Raw genomic sequence first — 21,849 nt, 5'->3', positions numbered from 1 at the left:
CATAAGATTTATGGCTGCCACAGTTTGTGGTAGGTCCCAGCAAAAGCTGATCCATGTGCTCTAATCATTCCAACGATGACAAAGCCAGGGAAGCCGTAAGACCACTGTAAGGACACAGTCAAAGACAAACGACCCAGGTCCAAGGCAAAACCAAGGACCCTGAGACAACAGGTCCGGGCAGTGAAGCATCAGGGATGGAGTATCGATGTAGAGACTCCGAAGATCCAAGTACCCCTGACATCTGGGGCAATCAGGAGCCACCAGCAGGAAAGCATCTCCGTCTCGATTGAAAACACTTCCAAAGACCTCGAGGAAGAAGGGAGACCGGAGAACACAGGTACACAAAGTGGAAGGACCACTTCACCGACAAAGAGTCGCTGAAGTTTGCTTCAGAATCCCCAGAGCTGAACTGTAACACCATAGTGTGATAAATTCAGAAGGCCATGAGGGTCACCTCAGGGGGGCCCCCCCTGCTCACCAGGAGATGAAACCTCTCTTGGGGAAGAGACTAGTCCCCGGGATGCACGTCGTGACGGCTGAGGACTCCCGCTTCCCAATGGAGAGCTCCTGAAATGAACGCTGCCGAGATGGTCGGGAGGAGACCCTCGGACTATGTCCGAATATGTGACATACCTGTCATTGCCACCCAACGAACAGTGTTGCTAAAAAGGAAGCCACTGTCCTGACCCTGTCGGACTGAACCTTTTCAGGTTCACCGGGAAACAAGAGTTATGCCAGAGTAAGTTAATTGACAGGGTGGAATCGACAGACGTCCAACTGCACTGAAAAGGATTCGATCCAGACACTGTCCCTAGCAAAGAAAACCCTGGACGAGATGGCCATAGCCACCCGGACAGGGACCGACTTGCCTCCGGAGAGAGCATCATCGTTTGAACAGTTATCCGACAGAAAAAACTCATTCCATCTGGAGATGAGCCAATTATGGAAAGGCCTGGAATGGAACTGAGCCCATTCCACCATGCATCCCAGAGTGTAAAGACATCTGTCGACTGCGCAGACAACCATGTACTCCTAATGGAAGAGAGGAGATTCCGTCTTACGCCAGAAGAATTCTCACCAGGGATCCTAGATGAAGAATACCCAGAGAGGGATGCAGGGAGGACTTTTTCCCCGTTGATTAAACGTCTGCACCCTGAAGAAGCCACAGTCATCCTGACCTGGCCGTAAAGTACCCCGGTGATCCCGCTAAGAGCAGGAGGCCGTCCAGGTACAGGAGCATTGGGATATACTGAACAGAAGAACTGTCAGAAAATCCAAAATGCTGGTAAACCCCTGTGAGGCTGAGGACAGTCCCAACAGGCAGAGCCCGAAAAATTGTAAGTGTTGCTGTGATACAGCAAACCTCAGCCCATGCTGAGGAAAGGTCTCTGTAAGTACCCGTAGGCACGCGTCCTGTATATCCAGTGATACCCTAAAGTCCCCAGGTTCCAAACATCGTATGATGGAGCATAGGGATTTCCTCCTGAGCCCAGGTAGCTTTAGGAACTGGTTCAGGGAATTGAGACAGAGAATAGGCCAAAGAGGACCATTCAGCCACCGCACCAGAAAGAAAACAGAACAACCAGTCCCTCACTGAGATAGTGGGGATGGCCTAATTAGCTCCGCTTACCACAACAACTGCATAGCTTTCTGGATCTGTAAGGCCCTTGTAAAGAGGGCGTACCCTCCTACCCACGTAGCCGCGGCAACTTGACACTAATACCGGGCAAACTGAGAAAATCGGTATCTCCCAGTTGTAGGCCTGTCCCGTCAGACTGAAGAGATATCCGTAGGTTCAGAAGCAGGATCGGCTGGCAGTCCAGGCCTGCTCGGTACTGGATATGTCGGCCCTTGTAGATGCCGACAGTCTACGAAGAAACAGACCTTTAGGCTGACCCAGAGGACAAAAAAGACTTAACAGACTTAGTCTGAGGCCTTGTAGTGGGCATAGCTGAAAGCGGTAAACTTGTCGTTAGTAATACTGCCAATGTTACTACAATCTTGTCAAGGTCAGGACCAAACAATATCAACCCTAAAGATGGTATCTGCACCTCTGCATTCCCAGAGCGCAGCCATAGGGTATTACGGAGGATACAGTCGCAGCCGGAACTCTGAAAGTTAGGAGACTGGTATCCAATATAGGCATTTCCACCTATGACAACAGCATATATTACGTGAGCGACCAAATACATTTGAACCCCCGACGTGTTGGAGGGGAAAAAACGTTACAAATGCATCAACCCAATATGCAATAGTATTAACCAACCATGCTATAGCCATGGTAGGATGGGTAACAACTCCTGAAAGCAAGTATACTGATTTCAGGCAGAGTTACCACCTACGGATCCGAAGAATCCGACCACGCAGGAATGGGAGGCGTAGTAACGTCTGTAATCAGACGAGTAACACGCCCATCCCCCCCAGGAGGGGCTCGTGATGACCCTCAGGGAATTTGGGACAGGAGGCCAAACACTGTTGTAACACCTCCTATCTGGCAACAGCCAGAGTCCCGCTATGCGATCCACCCGCTAGTCAGCAACAGGTAACCCGAAGGCACGCAATACTGAGGGTGTATGATACAGGTGCAGGTCAACATTCACTCTAACCAGAATGGACCTGCTACCAGCCCTAAAGCAGGGATAATAATACCTGAAATAGGCTTCCCCCCGTGTAAGAGGGAAAGAGCCCCGAACAGTACCCAGTTCACGGCAGAGCCAACTGGGAAGTAACCACAGGGCGTCAACCACGCCAATTAGCGTTTCGTAGAAAACGACATCCACCCAGGGTGGCTGTTGTGGTAATCCCTGCAAGGGGAATGAAAGACTATTGTGGCACCAGGGGGAATTCATATACTGCGAAAAACCCCTGCAGGGAGCGGTAGTCTGTGTCACAGGGGAAGAGTGCAAGAAGCTGCGAGATACCCTGAGATGAAAAGGGCAGTATGGTGAAGTAACCCCAAGTGAGGTACAACAATGGGGCCCGCCCGGCGATCCGCAATTGAGAGGATCCCGAGAAAACAAACCGCCCAAGGGGGTCGTGAAAGAGGCCGGCACCAGATGACGCCACATACAGAACCCTTTATGAGTCAAATCCTCCGCACTAACACCTGCAGCACATGACTTGCAGGATAGTAAAAATGGGTGCAGTATAACGCTCTATCTCCTGGTCAGACATATCTGACCAATCTTGGCGGAAATATTAAGCAGCACTATACTGGTCCTGACTGATGCCAAAAATTAGCTGCAGGGACCCATTTTCAGCGTATGCAACACACAGTTCCATCTAAAATATGGCAACGTGCAGCACGCAACAGTATGTGACAAACCACACAAATATTAACAAGTATATAAATGTGAGGTCTCAGAACCACCCTAAGTACAGCTGTATTAGGGCAGATAAAGAAAAGGGATAGATATACACTGACAGGTGAGAGAATAAAGTACAGTCAGCACTAGCATAAGTCACATACAATGCAGATATATACATATATACATAAACATGTCATATAATATACTGCACTATTACACTGCATTCAACTGCCCAGATTCAGTGTCTGGGAAGGCTACAGCGCTGTGTACACTGACCTGATGGTGAGGTACGCAGGGGGACTGGACTCACTGCCATCCTGAGAGATTTCTGCTGCACCACAGAGATAAAATGGCCGCTGGAGACCTCAGAGGAAGCGTGGCCCGCAGAGGAAGCAGCTCAGCGACGCCAGACTATGGATTCTGAAAGGCGCGCTGAGCTGAGGGGAGGAGCCGCTGTAACAGGGAAGGCTGCCTCCCCTGGCCGGCTATTAACCCCCGGGACGCCGGCTCCCTGCACCGATCGTTAAGTCCCTGGTGGTCTAGTGGACACACGGGGTATGGGGGGCCCGCCGCCACTGCCGGCGCCTCCGGTCTGTCCCCTGAGACCGGAGGCACAGGACTGCATTTGAAATGCGCGGATCACCGCAAGCGGTGATCCGCGACCTTACCTGCTCCCCGTGGATCCGGCAGCAGTCCTGGGCGCCCACAGAGTCCGGCTGAGATCCCCAGATCTGTACTGGCGTCTCAGCGCCAGCGGGGTGACGGAGCGGCAGCTTAGACGTCCTATGGACAGTCCGACGCTGCCGCTCTGAAGAGTCCAAAGTCCATGAAAAAACGTTGTCCCTAAAAAAATAAAATAAAGCTATGGGGCTGCTAATCAGCTCCCCCTGCGCTAACGGTGACCTGACTCCGGCCGGGCACCAACTTAAACTGAGGTGCCTCTGGCTTGGGGGTGGGGTTATAGGGAGAGTGGACCCAGTGCATCCCGGGAGCTAAAAGCTTTAACTGCGTGGTGCCCGGATTTGGTTCCCAACCTATACCCCAAGGTCAACCCTGTGGACCCCCTATGGACCCTGAAGTAGAAACTTCAGTTATGGTATGAGTTAAGAAAAGTTTTTACTTTGCTATTTAAAGTAATGAAGTGACCACAAAGTGTTATTTGAAAGGTCTTTATATACTTTTAGGAGACCTGAAATAATATTATTATTATTATTATTATTAATAATGACAATGGTGGTAGATAGAACATGACATGGTTAGTAGTACTCACTTTAATATAGGTGCAATGTATATTTTGAAGTGGGAGCATAGCAGAGAAGGGAGCTTCCTATATGTGTTCCCACTCCAGTGAAAGCTGCTAGGGGCAGTAATTGCAGCAATAAGCTGTGCACCCTGTGGAAGTTCACTCTTGCACAATTGTTCTGTCAATTTAAATGATCAGAATATATAATACAATTTCCTCTATTAACTAATAACAATGATTCAAAAGGAGATAAATGTCAGATCCTAGATGCCATACATAAAGCAGTGCCAAAGCAGTTATCACTTAATGTCAACGCATCACCGTAGCATTCCATACCCCAATAGGACCTCCATGCCCCAGCATGATACTGCCACTGTTTGCTGTTTTTCTCTTCACTTCAATATTCCCCCGCAGGATGGCCATACACATAGGCAAACGCAGGGAGGGCACCCCTCTCCCCAGCTCACATCATGACCACAATAGAAATGGTGATATTATAGAATTTTACTAGTGCTACATGTTATTTTCAGTATCCCAAATTAAATAATTAGCACCACCTGTGGATCTTTTAACCTGTGTCAGCAAGTAATAAATACACCACTGCACCATCTACGAGATATGGTAAACATGCACTGTTGGTGATTTACTGGTTAATTATTAACACTGTATAATAATAAACTATGCAGTGCATAACGAGACCAATATGTACATATATGTCCAGGGCAGTGCTAGGTTCTTCAGCTGCTCCCCCAGACACCCGAACTTGCTCCCATGCTCTGGAATGGTGCCCACATCTGAAATAAGTACATTCACTTCAGACAGGATGGCACTACTGCTCCATCTAAAGGCTTACTGTGATAGCTGGTCCTGTATATGCTGGAATTATGATACACAATACACTTTGTATGACACATATTAAAGCTGGATCAGTGCTAATTATTCCCTCTTCATGGACTGGCCACACACTATAAATCAAGCATTTGGAACCCCCCCCCAGAAATCCTGCATTTGCTACTGACAGTTCAGTACAGGGAGTGTGTGCGGCGGGGGTGGGGCATTATGACATGCACTGTCTCCGGGTGACATGGCGCCAAGCTACTCCTCTAGTAGTACAGATTTGACGTAATCCTCCTGTCATGCCCTGATCCTCCATCCGCCATGTGTATGCCGGACCCCGTGCAGAGCGTGTGTCAGCAGCAGAAAAAGCAGCTAGAACCTCAACACAATAATTTTCAAGTACTTTGGTATGTGTAGGGAGCTGATGCCAGGGTGAACCTTGCGGTATGTATTTCTATATGGGGGCTGGCTTGTGCAGTGTTTAGGGGGGCTGATGACAGGGTGACAAAATTATATTATTAAAATCCAAATGTAATTATTAACACTTATTTTAAGTTTGGCAGAAATCTAAAAACAACCATTTAACCAGTAAAAAAAAAAAAAATTAACAAAATATTAAAAACAAAATTTTAAAACTAGTACTACAGTATAAACATTATATACATACAATTTATAACATTATGGTATGGTATCGTATGCAACACTTTGTATTACTCAATTTTTAATAAAAAATTTGTTTTAGCAAAATGCCCTTAGAAAAGGGCAACAAATTCACCAAAGAGTTCATTGAAGTCTATAGACAACATGTATGTCTCTGAAAGGTCCGTAGCAAGGACTACATAAATAAGCTGAAACGTACAGCAGCAATCCAGGCCCTCATCTGTATTAGCAAGCCATACCGTAGTGATGCGGATTGGGTCCCCAGAAAAATTCAAAGTTACAGAACGGCGTTCCTGAAGAAACACAAGAAAGTGCAGGCCTCCAGTCGATCTAGGGTGGGAGCAAATGAGGTGTACCAAACTAAATTGTGGTAATTACAACTTGCTGAAATTCACCCTCGACCAAGGCGAACAGAGAGCCTCCTTAATTTCCGAATACCTACCTGAAGGGGAGAAAGATGAGGACCTGGAATGTAGCCGGATTGAGATGGTAAGTGCTTATTGTCATTATCAAACCATTTCATCTTCCCACGACACTGCACCCACACTATTAAAATATGCCATGTAGCCCTCACGGGTCTTCCTGGCACGTGAACTCAGTGATTAAGTTCCAGTTCCACAAGTGGTGTCCATCTAACCTCCTCCTCTACAGGCTCCACTTCATCTGGCAAAACAGTAGAAGTGGCCCTTTGATGGCATAGGAAAATGTGAAGTACACAGCACACCACTACCAGCCAGTAAATTTTTTCCACACGCAAATTGATGGTGGTGTTAAAAATGCAAAATCTGTTGCTTAACATTCCAAAAGCGTTCTCCATAATTCGCCTAGCCCTTGAAAGTCTATAGTTAAAAATACGCCTCTCTTTGTTCATTGTTCTTTGTAGATATGGCTTCAAAACGTTCCGTGTTTGGTTTGAGCGGTAGATGGTAGGTTCAGAGTATTGGACGTCATTTTTTTCATAAAGACAGTCTGTTGAAAGGAACCATCAGAAACTCTGCCATCCCTATGTCACACGCAATGACCACTGCCATCAGCACAATGCTACAGAAGCCTTTATCATTATAAACGTAGTATCCACTGTTGGGAGGTGGGGTTATATGGACGTGCTTTCCGTCTATAGCTCCTCCAAAGTTTAGAGAAATGCCAGCGGTCCTCAAATTAATCAGCAATATGTTTCCACTCATCTGCAGTTGTCAGGAGCTAGGAAAAAAAAAAAAAAGATATAAAATGTCAGTGTTATCATTATACATCTCATCAACTATTCATGTTTTTTTTTAATCAACATTTTCATGTCATATATCTCTTTTTCATTTCAGCCATCTACTTTTGCAGAGAGTGCTCCGGAGCAGTCTCAGCACAGTTCCATAGGCAGCCAGGCCATAGAAAGAGGAAGAGGCCAGCTAACCCTCAAACAGAAGTCCAAGAGGACAATTTGTTACCACAGCGTGAAGTACTGACTTCAACAAAGAATCTATCGAAGAAGACCCCCAACGAGTCTGAAAGTTTATGCAATTCATATGCTTTTAAAATGAGTCGCATGTCTGATGACCAGCGCACGCACGCTGAGCCCATCATATTTACCACATTAATGAGGGGGTTAAGTGGTGAATTGACCGCAGACACCAACCTGACAACAAGGCCTATGCGTCAAACATTTACGCCACTACAGCCTCAGCCTACTGTAGTGTCTAAATTCCCTTTGTGGAGAGGACCCGGACGTCATCAGCTACTGACCAACGTCATTCCCTACCATACAAGAGGGCATAGAGGGGGAATATAATCTTGTGGCGAGCGTAGCGAGCCACCAAGCCAGCAGCGAGGAGCGTGCAGCAAGCCCACAACGGGACAACTTTCTTCTTTAGGTGGACTTAATGGGCCCGCACTCATATCACTTCCCAAAAGGGAAATAGGTTCTACCCTCAGCCTACTCCACCTCCATCCCAACATTTTGCGCCGTAGTGACATCACCCCTACACTCCACAGTCTGCACAAGGAAGCAGTACACCCATCAGCAACACAATATATAGTCGTATGTTGCAGTGCAGCTCCCCGGAAGAGAACCCCGGTGATCTCCAATACCATGCCTTCCAATAGGGAGTAATTGTAAAGTGGGGAGACATAAAGCTGTCACCAATCAGCAGCTGGGGTTTATGCATCAAGCAGTGCAGAGAAGTTCCCCGGTGGAGAGTAGCCTATAACAATCAATCAGTTTCTACTTATCATTTATAAGTACATTGTGTGCATGACATGTAGAAGGTGATTGGTTGGTATAAGCCCACTGCTGCTTGATACATAAACCCCTTCTTTTTGAAAGGTTCCGATTGGTGACTGCTTTATCTCTTTCCACTTTATACGTGTGTCCACAATAGGAATAATTCACTATTGTCTTCGAAAATATTTGGGACCTATTGTTTAAAATTTCTATGCAATTGCTACGTACTTCTAGTGCAGTAAATTTAATGGACGCTGCATGTTGCAGTGATATTATTAAAAAAAAACATGTATAAAAGACATTTAAATCTGTGTCCTCATTTTTTCTTACCTTGAGGTATTGCTGTTTCAGTACACGTATGATGGCTTGGCAGGTCTCAGGGATGATGATCCCCAAAGCTTGCGGACAGATGAGGGAGCCAAACTTGAGATCAGCCAGGGACCTGCCGGTAGCCGGGAAGTGTAGGGTTACCACCAGTCTCTCCTCATCTGGGATGGCCTTTCGTAACCTGGTGTGTTGCTTCTCGATGTAGGGAGTCACCAGATGTAGCAACTCCTAAAAGGTGGCATCATTTATGCATAGGAGATTGCAATAATCATTGGGATTATTTTCACGAATCTCACTCCTTTGTCCAGCCGGCCCTCACCACTCTCCTCCTCTTGCGAGCCTTCTGGGTATCAGAGAGTGATGCCACAATGACAGCAAAGGCAGCCACACCTTGAAAGCGATGAGGATCCATAACTATCAGAGCAAGGAAGTACTTTGTAGAGCAAAGCAATACACAGCATAGCAGTAAGAGCGTTCAGCAGGATAACCTAGTCTCTGAAAACACAAAGCAATACTGCACAGAGAAAATAGTGTTTTCCCTATGTCCTCTTTTTACAGCACAGCCCACTGTGCACAGCTACAGCCCATTATTCATAAATTCAGGGGATCCCAACGACAGTTTTTTAAGTGTGTACAGTAGTAACGATATATCGCTAGTGACAAAACAATACAATATATCGTTTGGTCGTTTACAAGATGCAGTGTGGGTATGCTCATTATCACTTGTGCTGGGCTCAAGGGAAATAGTAAAGTCAGAACGATCGCTGATCGCTCCAGTGTGTACCTAGCTTTAAGGTGGGTACACACTGACAGATATATCACCTATTTAATGGAGCAGGCAATATATCTGTAGTGCATCCACGGGTGTGTATAAATGATATGTCTGAACAACATAATTCACAGGGGGCGATTCAAATGTTTTTTTAGTCGTGATAATTAATGAGCGCCCAGTTTGCTATTCAATTGTTCTGGGCACTCATTAATTATCGCCTGCTTCGCCGACTAAAAGACTAGGTTTAGCAGTCTAAAACGGCTAAACCCATCTTGATTTCTGGTTAGGGTGCGCTATTTGCAGTTAGCGCACCCTAACAAGGGTGTTTCAGACACATTTCTGCTTGAGCACTCCTGAGTGCGTGCAGAAATGCCGGCGCCGGCGGCTATCGCACCCTGACAGAGCAACAATTGAATTGCTCTGTCGGGCGCCTTTAAAAACAAAAGCCGCCAGCAGAACATTTGAATCGCCCCTACAGACATATCACATCTGCCCTGCTGCCCAGCGGATGGTGACCATCTGGCTGTGTGTACCAGCGACTTGCCGAATGCCCATACTCTTGCAGCAGGGACCCCCGGTAACTGACATCTCAACTGGATGGGCAAATGTAAATGCCCTCTCAGCTGTGATGTCAGCGCAGATTGGTAAGTGTGTATGTACGATTGTATAAACGATTGGTAAGTGTGTATGTACATGCCAATCATTAGGTAGGTCGGCAGGTGTATACCCACCTTTAGTCAGGGTAATTAAAAGAGAAAGCAACACCAGAACAATCTACCAAAGGTCCATCACCACCTGGCTTTACCAATAGCATAATCAGAACAGCTCACAATGTTAAGGTGAAAAATATTTTACAGAAAATTACACACTATAATATCACTTCTGAAGGGAAATCTCATGGAAAATTTGTCATGAGACCTGAGGGTATAAATAGGAAGGGAAAGTATTGCCATAGCCCAAACTACTTCACCAACTAAGGAAACAACATCAAAACATGTGTGGGATTCTATCATTCAAAGGGGAACCCAATTGTTAGCGCTGAGCGTCTAACTAATGGGCTTCTATTGAAGCAACTCAATTGCTGCCCTGATCAGATGCCCATTAATATTTCACATGCCCAAAAGGACGGGGTTTAGATGTGAAAAGTGGCTGATCCCGTCTAAAATCCTGGTTTAGGCATCTAAACTACTGTTTGGGAGTCTAAAAAGTATTTTTCACACATTTTTTTCACACCACCGGAGGCTGCGTAAAAAAACGTGACTGCCGCAGCCAATGGGCGCCTGATCGGAGCAACAATTGAATCGCTCTGATAGACACCCATTTTTAAGATGACCAAAAAAATTATTTAATTCCCCCCCAAAATCACATATAGGACCACTTTCCACCTCTTCTGATGGGAGACTGTTGGATAAGGGCATTCATAGCTAAATACTATATACAATATTTTTCAGCTCGGCCTCTCCATTCTGCATCTTTCCATACTTATTACCTGCTACCATTCACGTTTACGAGACTTCTTTTCAGGCTGCACCCACTCTGTGGATGCTCTCCCATTCACAAGATGACTTTCTTCTTCCTCCATACCGCCAAACATTCGCAGAAAAAAATAAGAGTTATGGTATGATATACCTTTGGTAACTCTTTTTCTTCGAGGTCCATGGGGTCCACAGCCAATACGTTGGGGTATGAATCCCGGTCACCAAACAGTTAATACAAACGAGCTCTCTGCTCCCAGGATGCACCGGGTCCCTCCTCATATACCCCATCCCCTGCCTCAGGTAGCCAGTTCTTTACCAAGCTCCAGCAGGCGAAGACAAAAATTGGATTTTAGTACCTACCGGTAAATCCTTTTCTCTGATTCCACAGGGGACACTGGAGGTACTTATGCTGGGGTATAGAGGCGTGAATAACTGGAGCCGGCACTTTAAATAATTTATAAGTGGGAAGCTCCTCCCCCTCAATGCCCCATCAGCCCTCAGTTTAGAAAATGAAGACCGAGAGGAGATGGAGAACAAGCGGAGTAAAAGGGAGAGAAGAACACACAATCAACACATACAATATATGGAACATATGGAACATACCAAACAGGCAGGCTGAGAGCGCAGATGTGGGCATCCAGTGTCCCCTGTGGAATCAGAGAAAAGGATTTACCGGTATGTACCAAAATCCCATTTTCTCTTTCATCCACTAGGGGACACTGGAGGTGCTTACGCTGGGGATGTCCCAAAGTTTTCCCCACCTACGGGAGCGCTTTGAGGTGCCTGCAGAACTAGGCGGCCAAAATGGGATGCCGAAACAGCGAACGTATCAAATTTGTAAAACTTGACAAAACGTGTGAAGTGAAGACCAAGTGTCTGCACGGCACAAGTGTGACGTGGAGGCTCCCCTCCCGGCTGCCCATGATGCAGCCAAAGAACATGTAGAATGAGCCGAAATGGACGAAGGAGGCCGGCGGTCGGCACCAACATAAGCCTGATGAATAGTCAGCCGGATCCAACGTGCCAAAGTCTGCTTAGACGCTGGCCAACCCCTCCGAGCCGCATCATAGAGGACAAAAAGCGACTCAGACTTACGGAGGGAAGCAGTCCTGTCAACATAGATGCGGAGAGCTCTAACCACATCCAAGGTAGAACAACCAGAGTCCTCCACCAAAGACGGTACAACAATAGGCTGATTAATATGAAAAGCCGACACTACCTTGGGAAGGAAGGCGGCTACCGTCCGGAGTTCCGCCCTATCAGCGTGAAACACAAGGTAAGGTGGCTTACAGGACAGAGCACCCAATTCCGAAACTCTACGAGCCGAAGCTAGAGCCAAGAGGAGGACCATCTTCCAAGACAAGTACTTAATATCAACCTCTTCCAAAAGGTTTAAACATGGACGACTGAAGAAACAAAAGCACTAAGTTCAAGTCAAAGGGAGCTATCGGAGGTACAAAAGGAGGCTGCACACGCAAGACCCCCTGAAGAAACGTCTGCACCTCGGGAATGAGGGCCAATTTCCGTTGAAAGAAAATGGAAAGTTCAGAAACTTGCACCTTTAAAGTTCCAAGACGAAGACCAGAATCCAGACCAGTCTGAAGAAAAACCAGAAACCGGGACAATCGAAAAGTCCTAGATGGTAGTTCCCGACTGGAACACCATGAAATATAAGAACGCCAGATGCGATGAGAATGCGCAGCCGAAACTGGTTTCCTGACGCGTAGCATGGTGGGAATGACAAAGTCTGGGATTCCTCTGCGTCTTAGGATATTTGTTTCAAGAGCCACCCCGTTAAACGCAGTTGCGCTAGGTTGGGGTGTACTAAAGGACCCTGCTGTAGCAGACCCGGGCACAGAGGAAGGGGCCAAGGATCGTCTGACAATAGGGACCGAAGGTCTGCGAACCAACTTCTCCGAGGCCAGTTCGGAGCCACGAGAATGACAGAGGCTGACTCGTGTTTTATCCTTTTTAGCAATCTAGGAAGAAGTGGAATCGGAGGAAATAGGTAAACCAAGTCGTGACGCCATGAGGTCCACTGAGGACATCCCCATCGACGTATCAACGCATTGAACACATAAGGATAAAGCTTCCATTCCCCGGGACGGATATCCTGGCGGCTTAGGTAATCTGCTTCCCAGTTGTCCACACCCAGGATTAATACCGCCGACAGGATTACTGACTGGCTCTCGGCCCACCTGAGAATCTGAGTTACTTCTCGCATGGCCATGCGACTCAGAGTCCCTCCTTGGAGGTTGATGTATGAGACGGCAGTCGCGTTGTCAGACTGAACTCTTACGAGATGAGTCCTTAGATACGCTGTTGCTTCTATCAGAGCATTGTAAATCGCTCTGAGCGCCAACACATTTATGGGCCACTTTTGTTCTAGAGGGGACCATCGACCCTGAAAGTGATAATCGAGGACTAATGCTCCTCATCCTTGAAAGATGGTATCCGTTGGTACGATGATCCAATTCAACACTCCGAATCTTCGGCCCGCTAAAAGATTGGTGGATTGTGTCCACCAGAGAAGGGCCACTCTGGTAGCTGGGCTCAGACGGATCTGTTGATGTAGAAGCAGATAAGATCCTGATCCCTGTGTTAGTAGGTCCAGCTGAAACAACCTGGAGTGGAACCGCCTGAACTGTAGTGCCTCGAAGGCCGCTACCATCTTCCCCAGGAGACGCAGACAAAGAAGAAGGCACAACTTCCTTGGTTTGAGGACCAGCTGAACTAACAACCGGAGATCCCGGGCTTTGTCTATTGGAAGAAAAATCCTCTGCGATGCCGTATCCAAGATCATGCCCAGAAACACGAGCTTCTGGGACGGATTGAGATTTGATTTCTTGAAGTTGATTATCCAACCGTGTTGGATTAGAGTCTGATAGGTCAGTAAGGCATGACTTGTAAGAAGAGATACCGATTGCGCCTTGAGTAACAGGTCGTCCAAATAAGGGATTATGGCCCTCATTCAGAGCCGTTCGCTATTTGTGGTCGCTCGTTTAAAAACAAGGGGTGGCTATTCAAATGATCCGTACGCACATTGCAGTCTGTTCACACCTCTAAGTCTGAACGAGCGAGCAAAACATACGCTCGTTTATTTGTTAAAAACGCCCCCTGGCCGCTCGCATCCTACGTCATGTCCGCTATTTATTAGATTAATCGAGTACATCGACCAGCGTATGAACTGCTCGCTATTCTTGTGGTTGGTGTTTGCTACCACAAATTTGCGAGCAGTTCTGGCTATAAAATAACCCAGTGACGTGGTCACTGACGCTGCTGTTTTAAATATGCACACCCATAAAACGCCCGTTTTGACCTTTAAGCACGCCTGCGTTCGGATCTCCACTCCCCATTTTCAAGCACCTTCCCCTGTTACCACCCACATACGCCTCATTCTGTCACTCAAAATAGCAGGCACTCGCTATATTGCGTACCAACGATTTTCGGCCGCACTGACTGGTTCGCGCATGCGTACTAAAAACCGTACACATGCGCAGATGTGCAAACATCGCTCGGAACGAGCGTACTGCCGCTAACGAGCGGCTCTGAATGAGGGCCTATGTTCACTCCCGATGACCGAAGGAGAGCAATCATGACTGACACGAGTTTGGTGAAGATGCGGGGGGCCGAAGATAACCCGAACGGCAATATCCGAAACGCATAACGATCCTTCAATATGGCGAAATGCAGAAAGGCTTGGTGTGGTTCCCAAATGGGAACGTGGAGATAGGCATCCTTGATATCCAGGGATAATAGGAACTGTCCTGGTTCCAAGCTCGCAATAACGGCCTGCAGAGACTCCATTTTGAACCGATACATCATCAGATACAGGTTCAATGACTTGAGGTTCAAGATGGGCCTGCCGATCCATCCGGGTTTGGGTACTACAAACAGGTTTGAGTAAAACCCCATACTTCGTTGATGTTCTGGAACTAGCACAGATGATACTACTAGAGACTGGATAGCCTCCTGTAGAACCATGGCCTTGTCTACAGGTATTGGCAGACTTGTAGTGAAGAACCCAGGTGTAGGGGGAAACTCTAAGTCTATACGGTACCCCAGGGAAATTAGTCTGCGGATCCACGGTTCTGGAGACGTCTGGTTCCAAACTTGTTGAAATCTTTGCAGGCGGGCTCCCACTGTAGGTGGTCCCAGGTGGGACGGAAGACCGTCAATGCCACCTGTTTCTCAGCTGGCTTAGGCTTCTGTCTACCTCTGCCAAGGCAGCCCGACTCCTTGTGTCCCCCTAATGATTTAGGTAGGTGACTGCGGTGCGATTGTTCAACTGTTTCTGCACCGGCCTGTCTTTTAGGATTTCCTGAGCCTGAAATAAAGCTTTGAATATAGCTCTTAGTTCCAGGATGTTTATCGGTAGCCGGCTTTCCACCACTGACCACTTTCCTTGGAAAGTGTGTGACCCAGTCATCGCCCCCCCAACCCTGAAGACTAGCGTCAGTTTTGAGCAACGTCCAATCCGACACCCAAAAGGGGCGACCCTGCCTGAGATGCTTTGTCTGCAACCGCCAGGACAGGGACAACCGCACCTCTGGAGAGAGACGCAGCAACTGAGACCTGATCGTGCGGTAATCCTTGTTCCACCGAGAGAATTAATTGCTGCAGTGGTCTGGAGTGCAATTAAGCATATTCCACCATACTGAAAGTGGACACCATCAACCCCAGGACCTACATGGCCACTAGAACAGATATCTGTTTGAGCAATCTGCGTATTCGCAATTGTAAGGCAAGAATCTTCTCCTCCGGCAGATATATTTTCTGCACCACGGAGTCCAATCTTGCTTCCAAGTGACACATCTGTTGTACTGGACAGGGTGACTACTTTTTCCAGTTTATGATCCAGCCATGACTGTACAGACATGATACCGTCAGCCCCAAATGATCCTGTAACTGCTGCGGGGACTGCCCTAGCAACAGGAGATCGTCCAAGTAAGGCAAGATTCTGACGCATGCCATCACCTTGGTGAACAACCGAGGGGCTGTGGACAGGCCAAAAGGTAGGGCCTGGAACTGAAAATGTTCTCCCCCTACCGCAAAACGAAGAAATTTTTGATGGGCCTGCGTGATTGGTATGTGGAGGTAGGCATCCCGTACATCCAAGGATAACATATAGTCCCCCTGCTCCATTGCCAACACAATCGATCGCAACGTTTCCATCCGGAAACCGGGGGCTCGAATAAATTTGTTGAGCTCTCTCAGATTCAGAATGGGCCGGTATGACTCATTCAGTTTTTGAACTAAGAACAAATTGGAGTAAAACCCCTCCCGTAACCGATTCCCTGGCACCGGAACCATCACCTCCAATGCTAGTAATGCCAGAATTGCTTTTTGAAGGGCCAAAGCCCTTTCTGAACCCTCCTGCGGGTTTATACAAAAGAAATCTCTGAGGACTGCTCCTCCAAAACGTCAAGCCATACCCTCGGGAGATGACTCCTCGTACTCAGGCATCCTCCGTCGTGAGGTGCCAGGCCTCTGAGAACCGAAGCAGTCGGCCCCCCACCCTGGGATCCCCCAGAGGGAGGCCCGTCCCATCAGGCCACTGGTTTATCCTGGATTCTAGAACCTGGATGCTTGTTCTGCCAGGGCTTCCTGGTTCCCGCTTTTTTAGGTGGAAATCTCGCCGAGGGCTGACCCTTGGCCTTGCCCTGTGGCCGAAACCCCCGAAAGGACGTCAGTCTAAGTTTAGACAAGGCAGCTGATGACAGACCTGCCGTCTTTGAGGCTGCCATGGAGGCCACAATTTTATCCAATTCTTGACCATCTGCTGGGGCAAACCCCAAAGCGGTGGTGCCAGCCGTTCTGCAACCTGAGCCATAACCTGAGAAAATTATGCCCAAGGGGGCTCAGGGCCTGTAATAGGCAGACTTAATCGGTGTGGTGGCTGTCTAAAACAGTTCCCACAAAGCTCATTTTGTAGAAAGTCCTGTGGAGATAAGCCTGCCTTGCAGGCTATACAGGATATCAGTAACGGGGCTCCCGACACATGACCCTCAGACTCCATAGACATGTCAACTATGCCAAGGTTCTGAGAGCATATGTGCTGACTTTCTATTCTCAACCCACACACCTGTAGTAAGGGATAAGGGGAAAGACAGTGACAGGATATAGGAATTATAGTTCTTTTACATAAGAAACAGTATCCACAGACAACAATCACATGTCATGCATAAACACTTTTGCAAGTCATACGCATATAAGCTCTTGCTACCATAATCAGCGCTAGGCTTAGTAGGATAGAGCACTGTAAAACCTGAACCAGCAGTAGGAAAGGTATACAGGGAGACTGCCCAGCGTCCTGAAGGAGCAGCGTTCTGAGAGCAACTGACATACATGCTGACTGCCCTATATGGAGGCTGGGAGGAGCAACCCACCCTGCTGCGCCAGAAGACTGGACTAGCATGTGGATCAGGGGAGGGGCCGCTGGGGAAGCGGACCTCCCCTATGCTGCTTGGACCTGCCCGGTAAACTGACATGGCCGCCGCCACAAGCCCCGGCTGGTCAGGAAACATCACATCCCGGCGGTCTAGTGTAGGCGACAGGCTTTTCTGCCCCTGACTGCAGCTAACCTCCGCCCAGTCTCACCACCGGAGGCCGGACCGCCACGTGGTCCCGGCGTCAGCGGGTATATGAGGAGGGACTCGGTGCATCCTGGGAGCAGAGAGTTCATTTGTATTAACTGTTTGGTGACCGGGATTCATACCCCAACGTATTGGCTGTGGACCCCATGGACCCCGAAGAAGAAATAATTTCTTTAGGCAAGCTTATTAAATTCCAGAACCATCCACACAACATCCGTAAACTATTCTACTAATTACCTCCACTCAACACGGTCCACACATAACTTTACACAAGTTCTCTTTTTACACTCACACATCCCACTGACCCTAGGCCAACACTGCTGTGTGATTGAATCACACAGCCCACCAAGATTCTGTGCCATCTGCCAGACCAATATGCAATATATAGACTTATCCTGGTATATCAATGCCTATTTCCCTATAGATTGTAAGCTTGCGATCAGGGCCTTTTTACCGCTCTGTCTATACCCATTACCTGATAGCTTGCTATTCAATATGAAAAATTTTAAATGTTAAGCTTTTTTTGGAGGTAGCAGCTTTTGGTCAACTTAATCCTAATTATTATTACAAATGTCCCACAGTCTAGCAAAAATGGGAAACCGAATTCAAAATTCAAATTTAGTGCAACCTATCCTAGAATTCTCTCTTTAAAATACAGTATTCCAATACAAAAAAGATTACATCAGTAAGCATAAATAAAACAAACATTATTACAGTGTGAGATTTCTAGCCAACCTGTTACACCACAACGCATGTAGACACACTGAAAATGCAACAACTTAATGCTATGTGAAATATGTGTCTCTGTTGCCTTGTGTAAATGAGTCATCCTGCTTCTGTGGGCCCACAGTGAAATCCCACATCAATGTGAAGATTGTAAATATCACATAAGAATACGGATTTATAAAATGTACAAATTGACTAAATAATTTGAAACTAAAGACACAATTCTAAAATATAGTTTTGTATGCATCCAACTTAATTTTCAACAGGGAAACCATGTCACGCAAACCAAGCATTTAAAACGACTAGTAGAATATACAAAACGTGCCATAAAAAAAAAAAAAAAAAACAGATGAATTGGCAATTGAATACAAAGTTTACATTATTTTACACAGTAAACAGCAGAACACTTAAGGTGCTCATACACTGTGCGATGCACCGCGTAGGTCGACTGCTGATCCGTCGGCATACGGATCGTGCTGTCACCGCCGGTGATCGTGCGGTCTCCGCAGGCCGCACGATATGCCGGTTTCCCCCTCCTTCATCTGAATGGGATCGTACATCGCATCCCAGATCAGATGGTTCTGCAGGAAGACCTGGGGATGTGATGTACGACCCCGCGGAAGCGCGCAGCACGATATCAGGTACGATATCGTGCCGTGTATGGGGTTTTTATAAATAAGAACATGAGGATATTATAATATTAACAGAATCACTGTGAGCAAAATGTAAACTATAAAACTGTGAAAAGTGAAAAACACCTACTCTACTGTATGCATCTGCACCACATTTAAATCCAGACACACAAAGCACAGCCTAAAGGAAAAAGGAAGAAGCTTCTCTGACCAAAACACAGACTGCCAAAAACAACACATGGAGGGAAAGTGAATCCGTCTCATTCTGCTGTACAATCACTTGGGCAGTTATTTCCGTTTTGGACTAGGAAAAGTTAATTTCCATCAGTGAAACTGTGACTAATTGTTATCATAATAAGTTTTATCTAATAACTATTTCTTTCCATATGGCATCATTTCAGTTTGATGCAGTTTCCAAGCTTCAATATTGGTGCCAATGATCTATTCAGCTTTAAGTAAATGAACTGTGGTTTGTTCAGTTTTGAGTGTAGCTACAACTACAGAACTTTGTAAAGCTGTAGCTGGTGGCTCTGATCACAGTACAGTATATACAGTAGGTCCATGCAGTAATTCAAACCACTGCTCATGACACTTCTTTGTATGTGTACTTGCATTAGGATGCCAATATCTAGGTCACCAGCAACAGTTTGTCTTGGAGGGTTAGTGTAAGAGCTTGAAAAAAAATATATATTTTCACTTGACATGAATCATGTTCATTTTGCATTTCTAGACAAAATTCAACTATTTGTGTACAGCTTAATCATGTCTGACACTCAACTAGAGTAAAGGCAAGAAACTAATAAAACAAGTGGACATAAATTCAGCATCTTTACAAATTAGCTTTATGCACTAAAGCTTTGGCTACATAACAGTAGGTGTCATTTTCAGCATGAGCAGTTTTACTATAAAACTTTAAAAGAAAAAAAAAAAAAAAAAAAAAATCAAGATGCCTCAGATAAAACAAGTACTTCATTAATTTTCCATCAAAAGTCTAGACTAGGTTACTCTAATTACTTTGTGCTGCAGTCCCGCTGCTTGAGTTTCTCCCAGCTACAAGGATCACTTTTTCAACCACCAAAGAGAGGTGCATGGGACAGACTGCAAGACAAAGAAGTTGTGTTTTAATACAAGACGTTCACATTTTCATGCCGGTTATACATCTGCATTTTTTTTTTTAAAACAGTTTTTATTTTTATATTTTACCGTTTGTCGGAAAAGCATGGTTTCCAGACATGGAGAAAAGATAATATAAGTGGCAAGTAATCAAATAAAGAATTACAGAGAAAAGTGCAGTTGAATAGTCGTAATGAGCGCTGGCATCCCGTACCCAACCAGTCGTAACAATTGTAAACAACATAATTACCAAAGAATAGTTTCCAGGTCTAAGGAGATGGGGATTGGAAGAACATGGAGAAAGAGGGGAGCGGGGCTGGTGTAGAAAAACCTCCAATATAGTGGCAGGGGTCAATGATGTGATGGGAGGGGGGGTGACATAAGTTGTATGTGGAGGTGATGTTAGACCCAATCACATATATAGGTAAAGAGCTCAGATCTGCTAAACTGTATCTACTGTGTGATGTAAATGATGATATCTTTTCCATTCATGCAATATACTAGAAAAAGGATTTCAAGAAAGAAATGGGTGGGGGGATTCACTTTGCTTTGGGGCTTTGGCTATTAGGCAAAGGGCAAGATGTGGGAGTACAGCTTAGCCAAGTGATTGCCAGAAGAGGAGGTAAGACCATGGGTGTAGAGAAGCCATGTCCGAGAAAAAGGAAAATCAGTAATTATGTGAATTAGTCCATATAGGCCTACATCCACACCTGCAGCTAGAATGGGAGGAAGGATACATGTATGCCATTTATATACTGTACAGTCCTTTTAATTAGTGGCTATTGAGCAGGCGGCCACGTTTTCTCTAATGGTTTCCCAGTAGTCCTCCTCCAGGGATTTCCCAAGTCTGTTACAGATGTGGCCTCACTCGGCTTTGCTTCAGTCGCGCCAAACAGCCCCTCACGCCTGGTCCCGTGAGAGACTGCTACCGCCTGGCGTCTTTTTTGATGAAAATGCATCCAAGTCGCTATACAGTGTGACTAGGACCCACCAGGAGACTGTGCTGATTCATTTGATATGCGACACTTGTTTATCTGTGTGCGACTGAGTCTCTGAATCGACATACAAAGAGCTACGATGCAGCGGCCGCAGCTTTTTTTCACACCAAGGGCCTGATTCAGAGCCGCTCGCTCTGAATCAGGGCCTGGCTTTTTTTTTTTTTTGGATCGGCCTCTTGGCCACTCGCATAGCTGTGGGTGACACCCACAGCTATTGCAAGCGGCCATGATGATGGTTGCGATGGTCAAGTCCATCGCGACCATCGGGCTTGCGATGAGATCCTTGTGGTAGGGTCTCGTGGCCGCAAGCCCCAGAGAGATTTCGGCTCTAACAGAGCCGGAATCTCTCCACTGACTTCACTCGGGATGTCAGTGGGGCCGCCCCCAAACGGCAGGCACTCTCATGGGAACGCCTCCGTTTGGGCAGCCACCCCCCGGCCCACCCACCAAAGGTGGCGAGCTGTCACTCAACATCGACAGCTCGCCCCCTTTGGTGCGAGACCCGGAGCGACGGATTGCCCGTCGCTAGCCGGGTCTCGCGCATGCGCACGACGGAGCCGGCTCCATCGTGCGCATGTGCTGTGGGCCACCATCGACCCGGTTGCGAGCACTCAGCGCTTGCAACCGGATCTGAATCAGGCCCCAAGTTCCATATACAGACTCAGTCGCACACAACATACTGTACAAGTGTTGCATATCAAATTAGAATGCATGTCCCATGGTGCGTCCTAGTCACACCACATTGCGACTCAGATGCATTTTCGGCAAGAAAAGGCACCCAACGCTAGCAGAGTTGCATGGTACCTGGCGGTTCACTCATGCCAGCCTTCGGCATGGCGTATTGAGGCTACATGAGCAGACATCTATATGTCTAAATCCACGGTCCGGGCGTGTGTAAATGACCATATTGTACACATTAGAGATTATATCCTTTTGCAAGGCCATTT

The 21,849-nt window shown here is 46.8% G+C and overlaps 1 protein-coding gene across 1 annotated transcript in view; it reads right to left on the bottom strand.

Moving 5' to 3' along the window:
* PLCE1 (phospholipase C epsilon 1) overlaps window positions 1–21,849 on the bottom strand; it is a 415,545-nt gene that overhangs the window by 362,685 nt on the left and 31,011 nt on the right. The window contains exon 2 of the mRNA XM_088476428.1: window positions 19,806–19,889. The gene's annotated coding sequence lies outside the window, so the exon portion shown is untranslated. The remainder of the gene's footprint in view (window positions 1–19,805; window positions 19,890–21,849) is intronic.

Source organism: Taudactylus pleione, unplaced genomic scaffold (genome assembly GCF_031769625.1).
Source record: "Taudactylus pleione unplaced genomic scaffold, aTauple2 ptg000016l, whole genome shotgun sequence".
Lineage (NCBI taxonomy): Eukaryota > Metazoa > Chordata > Amphibia > Anura > Myobatrachidae > Taudactylus > Taudactylus pleione.
This window is presented reverse-complemented; position numbering and strand designations above follow the sequence as displayed.